This window comes from Eurypyga helias, unplaced genomic scaffold (assembly GCF_000690775.1).
Source record: "Eurypyga helias isolate BGI_N326 unplaced genomic scaffold, ASM69077v1 scaffold1339, whole genome shotgun sequence".
In the NCBI taxonomy this organism is placed as follows: domain Eukaryota; kingdom Metazoa; phylum Chordata; class Aves; order Eurypygiformes; family Eurypygidae; genus Eurypyga; species Eurypyga helias.
Genome location: NW_010273735.1, coordinates 3,619 through 11,823, shown reverse-complemented (window position 1 = coordinate 11,823; position 8,205 = coordinate 3,619).

The following is an 8,205-nucleotide window of genomic DNA, read 5'->3' as shown; positions in this document are numbered from 1 at the left end:
ACAGGTTGCCCAGAGAAGCTGTGGATGCCCCATCCCTGGAAGTGTCCAAGGCCAGGCTGGATGAGGCTTGGAGCAACCTGGTCTAGTGGAAGGTGTCCCTGCCCATGGCAGGGGGGTTGGAACTGGATGATCTTTAAGGTCCCTTCCAACCCAAACCATTCTGTGATTCTATGATTCTATGATCTACACGTGCAAAGTACGAACATGCTTTAGGAACAGAATTGCGTTCCTTTAAGAAAACATGTAACTGTTCAGATGACGTCAAAGAGGGAGTTTCCCCTTCACAGACAGGATCTGCGCAGCGTGCTGTGGGGAAATGCATCCGTGTTCTGTCCAAAGTTGTGTGAACGTGGGGTTCCCAATATCTGAAAGGATGTTAGATGTACTCGCTGTCAATATTCCTCTTCTTACTCTGTATTAGAACAGCTGCTTTATTTAGCCGTTGGTTGTCAGACCTTTTTTACTGAAATCCCATAAGTATCCTGCGCCATCTCTCTCGTACATAAGCGATCCTGGCAAGACCGCTGCGATGCACACATCTTGCTACTGAGGAGTATATGGATACGAGTGCAAGGGGGCAAAATCTGTTTGAGATTTGTAAAATAAAATCACAGTGCCCTTCCTTGGGGTCTTTTTGAATTTTGTTACACTGATTTCCTACGGAGACATTTAGGAAAGACAGTAGCTCCCATGTCCCACAGTTACTACTGTGCACCTAACTGCTATGCGAGAAAAACACAGTGCAGCTCAGAAACTTTGCCAGCACTCTTCTGAAGCACAGCCAAGGCAAAACTGGAAAGACTCACAGTCCTAAGGGGGTACCAAGGAGCAGCTACAATTGGTCACTCAGGAGCTCGTATTCTGCTTGCAGATTAACTGCATTGTAGATGCAGAGAGTTTAGCTGGCTCCATATAAAGTCTGGCTGAGTTCATTAGCTGAGGCACACCACTGCCTCGCCAGGTCTAGAACCATTGCAAGGACTTTCACAGGACACCAAGCCTAAGATAACAAGGACCAGATGTGTCTAGAGTGCCTCAAGGTGAGTTATGCCACACGCTGTGTGCCAGCAGCGCCCTGTGCTCCAGGAGGGTATGTTACCTCAGGCTGAACAACACTTGGATGCACCAAGACAGCTTTGGTCTAGTACGCTATTTGGTGCTCCAGGAACTGGCCTTGGTTCTTTTTTCCCATTACACGGGATATCCCCAAACCCCATGAGTTGACAGTATGAAGATTTTGGTTTCCATTTCTCTTCTTACGGAGTACCTGAAGAAAATTGCTGAGCCCTGTCTCTTCTGAGGGACACGGAGCTTCAGTGATTTCAGGGCTGATGCTGAAGTTCGTGCCAGGTGTTGACACCAGCTCGGCAAACTCTCTTGGCTGGAGTGGTGGCTGCCTCAGAAACCACCTCTCATCATGAGGGATGACACGAGCACTGTGGACTGTTGGCTAACCAACGTACACCACCCTAACCTGATGGGCAAACTTTGTCTTGGAAGAGGATGGGCAAACTTTGTGGCTTGGAAGAGGATGTAAAGATGTATAGGACCAGTGTGTTCATTTTCACATGGCTGTGCATGAATTGTAAGTATCCATGACACCAGTGCAACTTCCTGAAAAGGATCATAGATACTACCAGAAAAGGTCTGCTAGGAATGCATACATGTGAGGTATTAAACATGTTACTTCTGTCATAAAGAAACACAAATGGAAGTTTGTGCTGGAAATTCATAAAGCTCAAGGTTGCGATAAACTCACCTCTGACTGAAAAACACTACTAAGGAACAGGCCTCTTTGGAGATTTCAGACTGAGATGTAGAACACTTAAAATGACACAGCCTGTAAGGGAGTGGAGATTGGATGGGAAAGTTGCAGGATAATGTACATTTGTTTACAGGATCCATTCCAGTGAGTTTGCTCTGACAGCAATAAATGTCACCTGAGATGAAGTCAAAGAGATGGGATGGTACTTTCCTAAACTGCAGCAGCTCTGTTCACTAGAATGTGCCTGTCAACACCTTCCTCCAAAGGTGTAAGCAGTGACCCTTATCTCTTCCCCAAAAGCCATTTCCCAGTCTATATATTACTTCACCTCTAGCTCCACAAACCATATTGCTTGTACCTGTGACCCCTGAGAGCCTGCAGTGGATGGACACACACTCCTTGCAGCAGCTACAATTTCTTCAACCTGTGATTCACAGTCATATACTCTTCATCATGCAACCAACATTAGTGAAAGACACAGGGATATAAAACCAACATAGCTTGAGATACCTTTCCTAGGTCGGGTTCTCTTTCAGTCTTCCAGAGATTGCTTTGGCTGCTCCAAGCTTCATCATCTCCCGTGTACTGCAGCAGCAACGTGGCATGCTGATCTGGATTAGCTCAGCCTGGGGAAAGAGCTGCTTTTGCTGTACTGTGACAGCTTCCTGTCACGTTGCCAAGCCACAGGTTAACATTCTCCGACTGAGCTGGCAATAAAAGGCTGGATGTTAAGGACTTCCAATTTCCAAACGCTCAGGGCATAGAATCATAGAATCACAGAATGGTTTGGGTTGGAAGGGACCTTAAAGATTATCTAGTTCCAACCCCCCTGCCATGGGCAGGGACACCTTCCACTAGTCCAGGTTGCTCCAAGCCTCATCCAGCCTGGCCTTGGAAACTTCCAGGGATGGGGCATCCACAGCTTCTCTGGGCACCCTGTCCCAGTGCCTCACCACCCTCTCTGGGAAGAATTTCTTCCTGATATCTAATCTAAACCTCCCTGTTTTCAATTTGTACCCATTCCCCCTTGTCCTGTCACTACAGGCCCTTGTAAAAAGTCCTCTCCCAGCACCCTTGTAGGCCCCTTCAGGTACTGGAAGCATAAACCGCTTCCTCCTGCTGCTGCTGCTGCTGCAGTGTCCCAGGACTGGACGAAAATAACATGCAGCGCTGCTGAGATAACATGTCAACCCTCCCACCACAAAGTGCGAAGTCTTGTCTTTAGGCTACATCCTGGGATGGTAGTTGCCCTCAGAAACAGCCAGTCCCTTCCTGGGAAGCTGCCCAAAGACGTGCTCTGCGCAACAGGAGCGCACCTTTGCAATGGACAGCATGAGCTGTGCTGGGTACCACCCGGGGCACCGGCTCCACACATGCAGGGCATGTGCTGGCACAGAATCCCAGCTGAGGGGGAGTCAGCAAAGCCCTGTCATAACGTGGCTGTGGGCCCACACCTGAACTAGAACAAATCTGTAGGACCCACTGATGACCAACAGCTCCGCCTGGGTCTGGCATTAATGGTCAGGGATCTGCTGAATAATTAATAACTGTTAATTAATTACAATTAATAATACTCATTAATTACAGGGGTCTGGTGGGGTTGTAGAGGAAGGCGGTTAGGTCTAGATTGGCAGACACCCAATGAAGAAAAGAAGAAACGCGATGGTTTGATTGATGCGTCCACAGTCATTTTGCCTTTCGAGCGTTCCAGCCGTATTTGTTATTTCAGTGAAAGATTGGATACGATGGAAAACATGATGTGAGATCATCAGCAGGTAGGTAACTCAAGCAGGAATACAAATCATCTTGTTCTGACAGCTTAGTCATTGGGCCATATGACTCATAATGTTTTAGTGCCATTTATCTCATTCAGTATGCTGGTTTTTATTACTCAGTGAAATAGAAACCATAACATAACTGCACTTTTGTGATTAATTTTTCTCTTTTAAAACCTTGCAGAGTATCAGGGAATATTTCCTATGCACATATTGGACGTTGGTGTCCCAACAGTTGGGCCTTTCTGTCCCCCACATCTATTTGGGATCTTGTTCAGAAGCCTTAATCAACTCACAGGGATAGGAGAATCTGTACAAGCCAGGAGCCTTATAGGAAAAGAATTGTCACCAAAACCAGTCACAACACTACAGCACTCCCTAGCACATCTCCCTGTAGGCTCTTGGACGCTGTTGACCTTTGCTGTCAGGTTTTGAAGTCTTTCCTTACATCTCAGCCCCTCTAGCCTCAGACCCGCATCACAGCCACTCATCTGACATTATATATTTGTCCAGGCCCCTGGGACAAAGAACAGAAGGGACAGCTCAGAGCTTAAAAAGCAATAGACAAATAAATACCCGAGGAAAATCACCGATCCCTGTTATTACGCTTGTTTCTTTATCAGGAACATGCTTCCCTAACAATTCTCAAATATTTTGAACGGAATGATAATGAGGGCGGAGAGTGAAATAGGTTCTGTTTTGAAAGCCGGCATTTGAAGAAAGAAAAAGGGAATGGGAAAAGTCTGCCTGAGCAGTGCAATAGTATAAAGGATTTCCCTCACTATTTAAAGGAGATCTCTCTTTTCTGCATCACCCATGTGCCACCCAGGCATTTCTCACCTCACTGCCCAGAGACTGACCTCAACGGTGACGCTGCCTTTCGCTTACTCCACCTCAACTAGCCGGTCTAGGAAACTCTTCCTGTGAAGAGGGAACACGAATCAGGCAGAGGCAAAGAAAGCCAGGGTGGGATACAACAAATCTCTGTGCAGCTCTAGTTGTCCATTTGCAAGGCCCTTCCATTACCAGAGGAATTTCTTGGAGACATCTGTGGTAACAGAAGCCAGTCTGCCCCTCAGCACTACCTAGCTTCCTCCACACCACCCCCGAGGCAGCAGGCAGCTGCCTGCACATCTGCAGCACAGCAGGATGAGGGATGAGACAGCAGAGCTGAGGAGACTCAGGCAGGATTGGCCCCTGCTATTGCCCGTGGGATAGACTGGTGCTGGGGCCATCGCTGCTCCTGTCTCCAGCCTGCGGACAGCCCTTTGCTGTCCCAGCACCAGTAGCTCTGGAGAAACACTGCCTGCCCTGTGGTTCGATACTGCCGATTTCCGACACAAATACACGAGCATCGCAGAGGCAATGTAGCTAGGCAGCGGAATTTGCCTCTGATCTCTATCCCCAAATCAGCCCCTGTGTCCATCCCTTCTCTTGAATCTGTGTGATCTCCAGAAGGAAAATTCCAATGCCAGCAGTAGGTAGTAGAGAGAAAGGAGAGATGGGGAGAAAGGGGTACTCTAAGGGCATGGTGGCTGTGCAGGGGATGGTAGAGCCAAGAGTTTTGGAAAAAGCCCATAGGAAGGGAAAAAATCTCAATTCCAGTGAAATCTACTGTTTTCTTCTTTCTGGCCCCATGCTGTTCTGGGTCTTCAGCCTCAGAAAGGTACAGCATGAGCCAGGACAGCTTTATCCCACCTTCAAGGAACAGACGGTATCTATCCTGGAATTTGATAGTGGTACCTAAGGAGAAGGAGCAGAGTGAGCTGTGAAATGGGCTCAAGTCCAAATCCCAAAATAACAAAGTTGATTTACTGGGCTTGCATCATATTTTTGCAGGTGGTTTGAAGCAGGACAGCTTACTTAGTACAGCACAAATTGTTCATAGGGTTGCAGCAGGACTATCCCTGACTGTTACCGAAAACCGGGAATAAAAACACACTCCTGAGCACTAATGCAGTATCAAGAAGCAGGTGTGCTTTACTGCAGCGCTGGGGACACGGGGGATAGCTCCACCAAGCGTGTCCACTCCTGCGCTACAATCATCACCCTCTTAATTACTTTTTCTGCTAAGTCACTGTATTTTACATAAAATGCACACTATGTTCGCTATTACATTTAACCTTTACAACGACTGGTTTCTTTATTTTATGTATTCATATTCTAAATCGATCATTGGTCGCCTATACTTATCTCTACTAATTAGAATCCTTGATATTCAAATCAAGATGGGAAGGGTAAGGGGATTTCCAAGCAGCACTGTTGGTTTCCATGGTTAATTGCCTTAGTTTCATAGCCACTAACACTACCACCTGAGGTTTCCACAGGTGCATTTGTTACAAACATCCAAAATCTCTACAGATTTCAAACACAATGCTAATTCCCAATACCAATCTTTAAGTCTTTGGTCAACTTCTTCACAAATGATTTTGCTATCATTTAGTAACACTTCCATGATTTGTAATTGGAATCACAGAAAACAAAGGGGCTATTTTACAGAACGAAGTGATTCTCAAAAGATGGAGTTTATAGTGGTATCAATCCCTTCTCTTGAGGATTTGTGACAATCGGCTCACAATTCCTCAAATTCTACTGTTAAATCATTAATTGTTCAAACTATTCTTGCTAATCAAGAGGGAGAGGGTGTTGGGAGTACTTAGCAGCATTATTGGTGATGTAGGACAGTATCATTTCAGTAATGATGGTGGGAGCCAATATTAAGTTATTCAAAGCCAATTTTAGTGTTTATCTGCCTTTTCAAACAATAGCAAATCAACATAAATTCCTAAACATATTAAACAGGCTCCCACCAACATTAATCTCCAGGCTATTACCCAGTTACTGAAACCTTGAAAATAACGTTCAGCATCAAACATGTTTTAGAGTTAACTTCCAGGCGTCCGGGCAGTGTTAGTAACCTTCCAGGAAGGCGCAGCTCTCTTCACTCTGGTGTATGGAGTGGTGTAGCCAAGCGCTGGATTCAGCAATTTGGATAGCCCTGAAGGTGGTCAGCAACACTTGAAAAGGTCCTTTCTGCTCTTCCTGAAGGGGTTCCAAAGGCCAAGATTCACCATATACCTGGTCACCAGGATTAGATGGATGGGCTGGAAAATCAAGACCCAGTGATCTGGTTTTTATAACATAATTTGACAGTTGTACTACCTTTCCCAGGACCATAAGATACTTTCTCTGCTCAGTTTCCCCTTCCATTTTATTACCTCTTTTATTTTGTTGGTGGGACAGGGAAATGCCTCCAGCCATCCTGAATACGTCTGTTAAGACCAATAGGTACTTGAGGCCCCTTTTCCTGGGTAATTCCATAAAATCAACCTGCCATAGTTCTCCTGGAGCCTGGCCTTCTAACGTCTCAGCAAACTGGATCTTATTTGGAGCCTTTGGATTATTTTTGTGACTTACCTCACATCTCTCAGTGACTGATCTTACCATTTTGACCATATTTTGCCCTATTATGGTTTTGCATATGTTTTAGAAGATTTTCTGTTCCCGCATGTGTGGCATTCTGTTCTAGCTAAATTAATTAATAAATTGTAAGGCACCACCACCTTTCCATACAATGTTATTCCCTACAGGTGGCTCTCAGGGCTGTGGGGACAAGCCTTGGTCTTTCCCTGGAGGTGGGATAAGCTTGGCATTGGTGGGACTTGGTGGAATGAGTCCCCGGCCTGGAGTGCTGGCATGGAGGGCAGGGGCTGTTCAGGAGGGGGAGCAGGGCAGGTGAGGTGGAGGTGTGACACAGGATGTCAGGGAGGGGTTTGACAGTCCAGGCCTTCCAGTCAGGCACCAGTTGAGAGCCCCTGGGTGAGGATGGGGATGGAGAAACCAAGCATGTGCAGTGGGTGTCCGTGCCCATCGCCCAGCTGGGAATACAGCCCTGAGGGCTGACTCCATAGGCAAGCAGGAGAAAGCCTTGGATTGGTAACCCTGGTCCCTGGGGGCTTCACCTTCCCAGACACCAGCTGGGAATACCACACTGCTGTGAGGAGCAGGTCTGGGCGGTTCCTGAAGTTCGTGGGAGAGAACTTCCTGTCGCCAGCACTCCGGGAGCCCTCCAGGAAAGATGCCCTGCGGCTGTGCTGGCTGCAGGTTGTGGAGCTGGGGTGGGAAATGGGCAAGAGATGAACTTTCCAGGCATTTTCTCACTGATACAGTGATTCTTCTCCTTTCCCCCTTCCTGGCGTTGCAGCTGCCCAAGGTGCAACCAGGCTCGGGGAGGAGTGTCCCTGCCTGACTTGCAGCCCCCTCCCTTGCCATTCCAGCCGGGAATCCAGCCCTGAGGGCCTACTCCGCAGGCAGGCAGGAGAAAGCTTTGGATCGGTAGCCCTGGTCCCTGGGGGCTTCACCTTCCCAGACACCAGCTGGGAATCCCACACTGCTGTGAGGAGCAGGTCTGGGCGGTTCCTGAAGTTTGTGGGAGAGAACTTCCTGTCGCCAGCACTCCGGGAGCCCTCCAGGAAAGATGCCCTGCGGCTGTGCTGGCTGCAGGTTGTGGAGCTGGGGTGGGAAATGGGCAAGAGATGAACTTTCCAGGCATTTTCTCACTGATACAGTGATTCTTCTCCTTTCCCCCTTCCTGGCGTTGCAGCTGCCCAAGGTGCAACCAGGCTCGGGGAGGAGGGTCCCTGCCTGACTGGCAGGCCCCTCCCT